The following is a 12,324-nucleotide window of genomic DNA, read 5'->3' as shown; positions in this document are numbered from 1 at the left end:
TTTGTGGTTATTGAAGCTCGTTGAATTCTTTTTTTAGCTTTTTGTTTGACTGGTAAAGTATTTTGTTTTAAATATACAAAAGAAGAAATTAATTATGTGCAAATAAAACCTACACTTAACCAATATTACCGATAATGAGTTTTAATTCCAGCAGCCAGGTTACTTATTATACTTTATCATTGAATCGTCCTAAGATTGTACGCTGTATAAGTTTCACTACATGCCCTACTAATGATGTGACGGTGAGTAATAAAACTGTTTTCCACACTAGTGTGACACAGTGATACCTCCTCCACTTGTAATTCTTTTACAACTTGACACTTGGAACGTCAAACAACTCTAGTAATTATTATAAAATAAAATTCTAAAAACTTCTTAATCTTTAATGAAATCACGTATAATCCCTGGAACTATCTCGGTTTTATACGTGCTTGCAAAGACATTTACATTCCGCAGTGGCGTACTTTCTTAATTACTAGAAGTTGGAACAAGTTAACTTCCATTTAACTTCAGAGATTTCAATCCAAGTGATAGTGCTCATCTGTGGTTTTGAACTAGTCAGTATATTTTATATTTAATGATGATTATCATATATCATAATATGATATGATATTATCATATAATTCATTTATATACAATTTTACAGTGCTCGTTGGTAAAGTAACAAATTCAGTCAAATCTGCCTTATACGTCAATTTGTGTCATAACAACACATAAGAATACGTTTAAAGCATATTTATTTTACTTTATTTTCTATATAAGGCACAATAATAGACATCAGACACAAACAATATAGAAAAAAACTTTTTGTTGCCTTTGTTGGCATAGCATCTGCCACGGGTTGCTAGAAACCGTCGGTTCGAATGCGGCCGGATCAAAGGATTTTTTTTCTAAGTGTCCGATCTTTGTATTAATAATTATAACAAATTATTGATGTAATTCCATAAAGAATAATTGAATATTAATTCAATAAAAGTTTTAATACAGTGAATAGCTACATCTCTAGCCAGGCCTGGTAGCTTTAAAGGTGAAAGGGTTGTAACCCTAACTAGCCGTGAACAGGTTCACGGCAATGAAATGGGAAACTTCCGGTCCACAAAATTTATTAAAGAAGTAAAGTTTAAAGAAAGGCTGTAACAATATAAAGGTAAATAAATATATAAAAAAACAGGTATAACAGTATAAAACACTTCCTACACTTTATTATTAAGGCACTTACCCCTAAATGGGCCGAGAAACTGAATTACAGAAATAGTACATGAAGGGTGTAGACTTATAAATTATTACACATGATTAGCTTATTAACAGCTCTGACTGTTGTGGCGGTCGAGCTGGGAGTGACCGTGGTACGAAAACAAAATGAGAAAGTGAAGGAAGATGGAACAATTCAAATTTAAAATTTAAATACAAGTAAAATAAAAAAATGATAAGATACAAGCGGAGAGAGGCGATACAAAGAGGTGAGATGACGGTGTAAGGAGGTCACACCGTGACAAAGGTATCTAACTGTGTGACGACATTCTTTCATAGATTTCTCATAGATGGCGCTACGGCTAAAAAGTCGTAGAAAATCAAATGCAAAGATCCGACAAACAACCACATAGAAAAATTCGTGAGATGCGCTGGTCCATTCCGTGGCTTAGTTGGCATAGGGTCTGCCACGGTTTGCCAGAAAATGTCGATTCGAATCCTTCCAGATCGAAGGATTTTTTTCTGAGTGTTCTCTTTATATTAATAATTATATCTATATAATAAATATATATAATAATCTTTGTATTAATAATTATAACAAATTAGTGAAGTAATTTCACAAAGAATAATTGAATATATAAATAAAAATAAAAAACATTACTTTAAGAATATGTAAAAAACCAGTGTGTGAACATGAATGAAATGTGATGTGAAATCAGCTTGCAAAATTTGTATTTACAATCCATTTTTTGCATTTCAGTAAATTTGTGCTTTTTTTATCTTAAATACGAGTTTCAGAAACTAAGGCGACGATTTTTCCTTCAGCGAAGAAATTTTAAAATTATGACTTAAGTTAAAAAAATTTCAATTTACTTTAAACGTCTGCTTGAGAAACTACAAAACTTTTGATAAACCGTCACTTTCTACATTATACAGCGAACAATACAGTCTAACAGCGCAAGTTGCTCAATGTTGACGGTATATTTATCTAAGTTATACGCCGACATGTCTTCTAAGTTACGTAGCACTTGGTATTATCATACGTACGTTGAAAACATTCCGAGGAAAGCAATATCCCTAACGCGAAAAGGCTTGGGGATGATATTCATAATTTTCGTCTTGCGACCTACATCTCGCATAACATACAGCTGCAGGATAATCGCTTTCTCAGATGAAATGATTTGGCCGAAATCAAATTTAGTAGTTAGTTATGATACCATGATGACAAATAGGTGCCTAAGCAAACAAAAATAACTCATATGACAAGGATATTTAAGTTTTCTGTTATTTTGAATATTTTTTAAATCGTACATGTGTAATGCACACTACGGTTTTATTTCCATCTTTTCTTTAGTAACTAACTCCAGACAATATTTATTAAAGTTTCTCAGTTTTCCACCATGACCCGAAGTTCACGGTCCACTACAGTTAACAAGTTTGTCCAGGAACTTAGTTTTAAACTCAGTCTCTGTCAGACTAAATGAGAGCTGAAACTGAAGCACTTTTTGTAAAACTAATACAAAATTACTGACGAAACTCGTGATGTTACGGCGCTAATTTATAGTACATAGCTCAATGACTGGGAAAATGAGACTTGAGGAAGGGACATAATTTTCTGTGAGAGCGCTCGTCTGGCCAAGCGTAGGAAAGCTTTAGTACTACGATAACTTACATGTAAAGTGTAATAAATTATGAAAAACATGATGATAAATATTTAAGTAGTGTTTGTTTTACTGGGTAACAGACATGCTTCGACGCATAAGTGAATATTTTTATTTACAGAAATACTAAATGGTACTATAGATAGATAGATAAACACTTTATTGCTCACACACAAGTACAAGAATAGTACCTACATAAACAACTGTGTAAATGGTACTATATTGTATTAATAGTTAATCATGACACTTATATACAGTTGATTATCAACGATTGTTAAAATGGTTAAAAGCAAAACAGAAGCAGAGTTGTTGACAATTGAGGGTTTTACCATAAAGTCGAAATTCAAAAACGAACAAAGAAAGTCTTGTAGTATTCTTTGCGCTGAACCTTGAAAATCTCATTCCGTACATTGATAATACAATTTCTAAGAAGCTAAGGATAAACCCATCTCTACCGAGAAAGGAAACTACGTATTTCGTCGTAGCCAAGTTATTGTAACCTTCAGAAGCACAAGTTGCAGTGGATTATTTTAATGAATACCCGTCTTTGTTCCTCCGCTGCAAAAGGGTTATTTGAATAAGAAAGTAGAACTTTCGCTTCGCCATTGCTACTGTTTTCCTTCGTAATTGAATTGGATGGATGAACATTTTGTTTAAACAGATTCCCTTAATGTTGTTGTAACGTGGAAAAAGTGCAGCTTTATTTTTTAATTTAGTTAAAATATGCACTGCAAGGATGAATACATAGGTATTTCGTGTAATCTCCGTCTAGATTCCTTCAGAATATAATCCGTTTTTCATGTCGTGTATTAAAAAACAGTTAAAGCTTTGTCCTCTTCAGATAATACATTCAGACCGATCACTATCAGCTAATGCAGGGTTACTCAAAGTGGGGTACGCGAAGCCTTGAGGGTTTCGCTAATTAATCGTAGGGGTTCGTGCCAAGATGTCCATAATTGATTTTTGGACAGCAAGACAGGAAGACTCATGAATTCTCACCGAAAGCGGCAAATTTCCTTTTGCCCTTGGTGACAAATTACCTATGTGAAAATGGGTTTTCACACGGTCACAATAGAACCGAAATATAGAAATCGCTTGATGATCAGAATTAAGATTGAAAGTTATGAAAATTATTCATCATTACTCATTTACTCATCACATTAATTACCAACATATTGCGTGAAAATAGTCAAATGAGTTTTAGTTCATGAAATAAAAATATTTTATTTTCTTTCATGACTTTTTTGTAAAGGGTTAGTTGTCGTCTAAGAAATTTGATAAGGGTACGTGTAGGGCTATAAGTTTGAGAAATCCTACTCTAATGGATATGGGCAATAACAAACTACTTAAATCGTAGATAATCCTCGGAAGCGACCACCCAGATCGTTATCTAATCTCCCGAAGGTTGCGACGACCTTGTTCCCAGCCATCGAACTGCCCAAATTAGATGAGGTAAGTGGAGAGAGAACATTCTGATTTCCCTTGCGAATAGAAATTGTCGCGGGACGCCATTTCGTGCGTTGACACGCCACATAGATTTGCAAAAGCTGAAGGTTAAACGTTATTTATTTAAATAAACTAATACAAAACACATACACGCGTGGTTACAGTCTGAACTATTCCACAAAAGACTATTTTAGGGAATTGAAGACAAACGGCTAAACGTAAAGCCTTAAGGCCCATTTAGATGGAGAGAGTTTCTCGTCTCGAAGATACGATTATCGAAAGAATATAAAAAACTTTCCTCGTCTAAACATACGCGATTATCGACCTTCCACGTGAGCGATAATCGCCTTGCCTTTGAATATTGAACGTCTCCGTGTAAACAGAACTTGAAAGCAAAAATCGTGGTTCGAGTTTTTGTGCCAGCCAATCGCTAACATGAGTGCAGTGCGCGAGGGTGTTTTGATTATCACTGCTTTTCTAAGACAGGAATTAATAAAATGAGAACGAAAATAAATTTTGGGTTAAGAAATGTTACAAAATTTAAAAAAAATGTATAAAAAAAATATTTCTATACCGTGCAATGAACTTAATATTGTTAGCAGTTTTTAACCAACCAAATTTAAATTATTTTTTGCGTAATTTTGGTATATCCAGTCGAGGAGGCGATTAAGTTGCTTGCGAATCTCATATGACATAATCGTAGGCGAGATTTGAGTTCTTGCCTGAATGTAAACAATTGATACGATAATCTTATGACGATTATTGCTTGCGATAATCGCGTACGATTTTTCGTCACGAAGCGTGCGATAAACTCTTTCCATCTAAATGGGCCTTTACAAAGCTCTACTTCAGGCTAGTTATCCGTATTAGACTGTGATCAGACGTCTTTGATAAGACGCATTTAATTCTAACTACCCATTTTACTTCGCTCACACTTACATTCAATTTAGTTTACGATCACAAAACGAAAATATTTCCAGAGGAAAGTGGAAACGCGAAAGATGATTGATGTCTTTCATATAAAGCTTAAATTGTAAGGCGTATAAGTAATTTCTTCAGTTTTATAGTCCAGTGCAACTGCTCTAAGAAGGAATTTAATATTTTGCGTTTATGTTAGATGTCTTATTGCGGTTGCGAGTTCCTTTGACGTAGGAAAATGGGACGCCTTACCGCATCTATGGCACACCCGTTCTTATTGTTATTATAAACAAAGTATTTCCTAATATAAAATGCTGTAATTACAAACCATAAAACATGACAAACTGGCAGAATTTACTTGTACATAAGTAGTTTTGATTATGTGAATGACGGTTAAAAGGATAGACTAATTGTATTACGTAATTAATAAACTATATTTTTTTATAGCTACAAATCTAGTAGCAGTGGAAAGCTGTGGTAGCCTAATGGTTTGACCTACCGTCCCTCAAGCAGAGGCCGTGGGTTCGAATCCGGGCTTGCACCTCTGAGTTTCTCGGACTTTATGTGCGAAATATAATTTGAAATTTACCATGAGCTTTTCGGTGAAGGAAAAGATCGTGGTGAAACCTGCATGCACGTCAAAGAAGGTCTTCTTTTGGTGAAATTACAGGCACATGGGACTTGTCAACTTATGTCTCAGGGTGACGGGCCCAGTGACCCTCAGATCTTTATGATTTAAAGCTCTGAGTGGCACTGCAATTGTTACGGACAGGTGTGTAGCTTACCATCATTCGCACGACTTGTTCGTCCCGTCACTAGAAAAACGTGTGAAATCCGGAAATCCCCAAACCCATAGGCGGTCATGGCCTAAACCCTTGTCTGAGAGGAGACCCGTGCCCAGCAGTGGGACGTATAAATAGGTTGATGATGAGAGTTCCTTATGAAAGCCTTACCTATTTCTGCCGCCAAGCAGTAATGTGAGCATCACTGCGTTCTGATATTGAAAGTTAGGGGTGCTAGTGAAATTACAGGTACTTGTAAACTTATATCTCAGAGTATACTCATGGACAGCCGTGTCGCTTACCACCATAAAAAGAATTGTCTCATAAAAAGGTATCATAAAAAGAAAATAATAAAGGTTAATTTAATGTATTCATAAGCTTTAGAACTAACGAATGTAGTATACGCAATGAAGATGGAAGCAAGCCACGGTCACGGCCAAAGATGCATAGAGCATTGCCCTAGTCAATACGACCCGCACGTGTACTCTTAGTCACAGCTCATTATAGTTACATTTAATTCGTGAATAACTCCAGTAAGCTAACCGGATGCTTTTCATGCTTAGTGTTGCCATTTGAACGACTATTTCTACGAATTATTATTTGACAGATAGAGCAAAAACCCGTTTGAAGAGCAACACAGACGGAAAAACAAAACATGAATGCGCAGCTGCTTCACGACTTTTCTGAAGTTCGTTATGTACATATATAAATATATACATATATATATATATATATACACACATATAATATAATAGGTTTTTATTTATGCATTTAAAATTTTACCGTTACTACACTACGTCTCCCCTTTTGTTTTACTTCTCGCTGCCTCAAAGGTTGTCTGGAAGAGATCGCTCTTAGCGACAAGGCCTTTGCCCTCATTAATTCTATTATAGTAGTGTAATAGTACTTGTATTTACGTACTGTTTTCATTCTTGTGTGTGAGCTATAAAGTGTATATCTATCTAAGTTCCGAGATCGTTTTCGCAAACGATGGTTGGTTGAGATAATTACTGAAAATATAAAAATATTTTCCTACTTCAAAGCAACATTATACATGTAAATAATACGATTAGAAAACAACCTGATTTTATTACGAAACTTAAATAATGTTGAAAACTATCGTAGATTTATCGGAATTATTTCGGTTGCTTTGTGTTATAAGACTTCCAATTGAAATATAAAGTTTCGCTTTTGATTTCGAAGCCGATTATTAATTTTCAATGCCATTGAAAAGGAAGTATTTGGCACGTGTTACTTTAGAAACTACGCCCACACACAGCTCATATTAGAATTCTTGTTAATATTATGTATTTCATGATATACCTATTTCAATGTAAATGTGTGGTAAGCTTTTTTTTTGTCAAAAGCAACAACGTCGAACGATCGATTTAAATAACAAATCGCATAATTGGATTTCTGGTTTTTCATCCAATTGAATATATACGTCAAAAACAATCCCACATCTTATAATTAAAATTCAAAGAAGAGATCGTAAGCATCGTCTCAAATTCAGAGTGTAGAATAAGCTGTGCAGTTTGCGGCGAACAAAACGCTTATTTACAAACGACTTTGCCTTTCAGGCAATGTCAGACAACATCAAAGAGACGTTTATGTATCGCGTTTCGAAATAAAACACGCGCCATCGGCGGCGCTGCTCGGTGCAGATTGCATCGGCGCAAGCGCACATCCGGCGAGCACCCGGCCTGTGTACTTCCAGTAATATAACAGTTTGACCAAAAAGGTCAGATAAATTTTTTTTTCACTTGAAAAATAATTGATAACTTTATCAACGCCGTGTCAGGCACGGTACGCTGAAGACGATTGTTCGAATTCAGCCGGATCGAAGGAGTTTTTCTTAGTGTTCGATCTTTGTATTAATTATAAGAAACTGGCGGAGTAATTTCACAAAAAATAATTTAACCCCTTGCTAGTAAGACATCGTGACATTGAATAAACTTAATATAACATTTATGTCTAGAATATTTGCTAGTTATTCACCTAATCCAGGATCTATTTACGTCTAATACGGGAACAGGGCTGTCTACATTCGGAACCCTAAACTAGAATTGACAGAGGAACAATAAAATTAGTTAAGATACTTTTAAACTGAAAAATAAAGTCATTCTTTCAAACACTGTAGTTCGTCTTTGACTATTGCCCGATTTGCAGTATTTAACAATCGAGAGAATAATAAATCATACTTCTATAATCAAACACACAAGAAAAACCATAATGCAAACCAGTCAATAGAAGCAAAAACTGTTATAGCAAATAAATCTGATAAGGACCTAGCTAGCCGACAAGCAAAAGCGAACTTGTATGCGGTGAATAAAAAGAGCAAAAACTTGGAGTATAAAACGAAACTTGCTGAGCAAAACGACGAATGAGACACGAGTGTTCAAACCTTACAGGCCTTTGTAAGAACTCGACGGTTCCAGTGCCCAGTCGCGTTTTCAGCCATCTTGACTTTATTAAAAATCGAACAACATGGAGTTTCTAGCAAACGCTCCGAAAAAAGTCTTGCCTATGTTTTTAAAGTATGAAACATAGGAAGAAAATACTGCACAAATGCACGAAGGGAGTAACCCAACTATTTGTGTTTTTTTTATAAAAAGAAAAATATTAAAATATGGGACCTTCATAAAAAGAATTAAAAAACAAGGTATTAATTTCTTTTTCTTTCATTCATTCGCACATTTAGAATATTCGAGAAGGAATAATGAATGAATGAATGAACTAAAAGTTAAGACGTAGCAAATTCAAATCTCAATTTTGTTCTAATTTAAAGATTATGAACTCGATAAATGAAATTAAACAAAAATTTCAAATTAAAAATAACTCATCACTTGAAAAAACCTTGCAAAGAGAATTATTGTGAAGTTTAGTTCAAACGAAAATGTTTGCTTTTTCGCTGAGCTTTCAGGATTCGATTTTAGCTCAGTTTAGGTTTCCTAAATTCAGTAATTTATCTGCTTAGTAGGAAGTAAGTAAGCTGTATTTAATTAAAGTAATTTCAAATGTCAATTCCATTTTCTGAAATTTTAACATTACTCTGTAGGGCACTAATGTTAAAATTAATTCATTTTTGTTTTCAAGTGGTAACTAGTGATAAGTTATTTGTAATTTTTCGGATGTATTCCTTTAGCATTATTGCGTCTTTCACTTATTAGGCTTTGTCACACTGCACCGCGCCCCGCAACGGAGCGAGAGACGAGGAATCACGCGCGCGGTGGCGGAGACGCAGATCTGCGTCAACACGCGGTTTAATCTGCGCGGGGGCAGCGGTCTAGCTGCCCCGCGTAACTTAAAGTACTCGCTTCGCAGTTGATCGCCGTAGTGATTGTATATGTAGCTGACATCCCGCTTTGACAAGAATGGTTAATAATACAGAACTCATAGGAAATGAAACAGGTCCCATGGACACGGTTGTCAACCGTGAACATGGGACCTGTAAAGGGCCCGAAACGTCGGTTTGTTTGAAAAAACAAATATACGCGATTTAAATCCGGAAAAATAGTTTCATTTCCTATGTGTAACAATCGCGAAAACCTAAGAACTCGATAAATACAGAACTCATTCAGCTGCAGTTATACTGTCTATTTGGTTTTTGTTTAGTCAAATAAAAAGACACCGAAGATATTGAATACATCCCTTTTTACGAACCAAATCAATAAATGGATGATTTCAACTTCATTACAAAGATATAAGAAAATATGAAGATAAATTTGGTCGATTTTCAATAGCAAATATAAATTTATCGACCTCGAGACCTATTGTAGAAAACTGAACATGTCCTTAAGCTTAAAAATCTGCACGGTAGTGCGGAGCGCAGTATGCTATACCCTGCGGTTGCCGCGCCCCTCCGCGCGGGAGACAAGCTTTGTCAGTATGTTCGACGGCGCGTGTTTTCCATACAAACTGAAGTACTTCAGTACAACGTTAAAAAACGTAGCTCCGCACTCCGTCGCGGGGCGCGGTGCAGTATGATAAGCCCCTAAAAGTCCTAAAAACACTTTAATAAATATAAATAAATAATAAAAATTAATATTTTGTTACAGATATAGTGTTATTCTGACAATATCAACCAAAGCCTCTGACGGCTTCGCCTTGATAAACGGTAAGTTATGTACTCCAATTATAATAAATACAATATTTATGTGCCCATACACGCTTATGAATTATTTAACTCATATGTAGGTAGCTAGCTACAAGCACTATAAATAGGATTCGAATTTAATGCCAGCGGTTTCGGTTATTTATCCTGCTAATGTACAATATTATCAATGCCGCATTTTTGAGTGACGTAACGATCAAACCTGATGGTAAGCGACACACCTGCCCATAACAGTAGCAGTGCCACTCTGATGAGTACTGCCACTGAACCAGTAAGACAATGTCAAGCCCCCTTCAAAACCGGAACGCACTAATACTTAAATTAGGAGAAACAGGAATGGCAGCAGTACTTCCGTCGACAAACTCTTTCACAAGCTCTACTGCTACTATAATAATAATGGAAAAATAATACAAGATGAGGAAAAGCTTCACTGTAAATACTAAACTCAGTACAATATTTATACTTGTTTAAAATCACTGAAACGGTATATGCAGTATCGTACAGACTGGTCGGTTGTAATGGTTCCTAATTCGTACGGACCAAGGACGCTAAAATGTCAAGAAACCGGAGGGGTGAACGCACCCATTAATATCGACAATTTTTTTAATGGCAATACTGTTATGGCAGCACATCGGTGCAATTAATTAAAATTACTACTTACCTAAGTATAAATGAATGAATGAATGAATTACTCCTTATTGCTCATAAAATTACAGTGACATCATAGGACAGCAACATAAGTAAATCGAGAAATACTAAGTTAACGTGCAACAAGTATAATTAGCAGGATTAGCGAATAATTAGTAAGTATTAGATTAATTAAGTATGATTAACCACTACACTATGATCATTTAGAAACCAGGCTTCGAACTAGTTCGAAGTGATAGTTATAATTCATATTATTATGATAATTATCTTGACAAATATACCTTGATAATTATTTTTTTATAATACCAAGAGACGAGATTAACATTTCGTGCGCCTGGTGGTAAGCGACATCGACATCTGTCCATAACAGTTGCAGTGTCTCTCAGAGCTTCAAATCGTAAAGATCTTAGGGGCGCTACCACAGCGACCGTCACCTTGAGACCTAAGGTGACAAATCCCATGTGCCTGCACACTTTCCCTTCCAAACCGAAACGCAGTAATGCTCACATTACTGCTTGGCGGCAAAAATAGATAAGGTAGTACTTCCCTGGAGGAACTATTTGACAAGGAGCTGTACTGCTACTAAAATATTACATCTATAATATCTAAAATATATGTCTTGTTATTTATAAAATTAACTGGAACAACAAAATGCTACCGCTAGCAATATCGTGTCATGTATTTGTATGCGAGACGTATTGAAACGTATCAAATATGTCACAAAAAAGTCACAAACCAAATCGTTTTCCCGAAGATTTTCCCGTCACGTAGTTTTAAAACTATGAAACAGCCAGGCTAATTGGCAGATATATATCGGATAACTGTCATAATATTCATCTAAGAAAATAAATATCTACAGGGGGCCTACTATGAGCTCTTACGATCCTATTTACGCCTGTAAGTTGGATTGCCTGTCAAATTCGTACTATAACCTCACAAAAACAATTCACTGTCCATGCAGTTTACATCACCATTCGAAATCCGTTCACCTTTTCTTTCATAGCAAAATCGTATCATGACGTGCCATTTGCCATGCAAATGGCGGTCTCATCTATAAAAATAAGCAATTCAAATATGGTTACTCCGTGACTAACTTTTTTTGTATTTTGTTACATTTTTAAGAATTTTCAATTAATAATTTTTTTTAAGAAAATTTCGTGTTAGTTTTATATTATTTTCAGTTTCATAATTATTTGTTATGTTTATAGGCTATATAGCCAATTTTCAATAAATAAATACTATTAACTATTGAGCGTTTTTTGAAAATTTTTGTTCCCAATCTTTAAAGTATTGTTGATAAATTATTGGCATGAATGTTATTGCAATTTTTAAATAGAATTTTCATCAATTTTAATAATTTTATTGACTGAAAATCGTAAAATAACTTCTAAATAGAGCCAAATTTAATTTAATGCAAATCAATGAAAATGTACGAATACAAGATACATTCCAATTATGTTATCAAATTACAAACTCACCTTATTCATTTCAATGATAACGACTAGACATGACATGTAATTTTGTCGTATGACAAATTGTAAAGTATGATTGAAAAGTTGTCGAT

General features: G+C 34.9%; 1 protein-coding gene across 1 annotated transcript in view; it reads left to right on the top strand.

Moving 5' to 3' along the window:
- The window catches only part of LOC113237650 (ecdysone receptor), a 278,190-nt gene that overhangs the window by 51,921 nt on the left and 213,945 nt on the right, over nt 1–12,324 (top strand). Inside the window, exon 3 of the mRNA XM_026474261.1 lies at nt 10,057–10,115. The gene's annotated coding sequence lies outside the window, so the exon portion shown is untranslated. The remainder of the gene's footprint in view (nt 1–10,056; nt 10,116–12,324) is intronic.

Source organism: Hyposmocoma kahamanoa, unplaced genomic scaffold (genome assembly GCF_003589595.1).
Source record: "Hyposmocoma kahamanoa isolate Upper Pololo Valley unplaced genomic scaffold, ASM358959v1 93, whole genome shotgun sequence".
Lineage (NCBI taxonomy): Eukaryota > Metazoa > Arthropoda > Insecta > Lepidoptera > Cosmopterigidae > Hyposmocoma > Hyposmocoma kahamanoa.
Note: the sequence above shows the minus strand (reverse complement) of the source record. Positions and strands in the feature narration are given on the sequence as shown.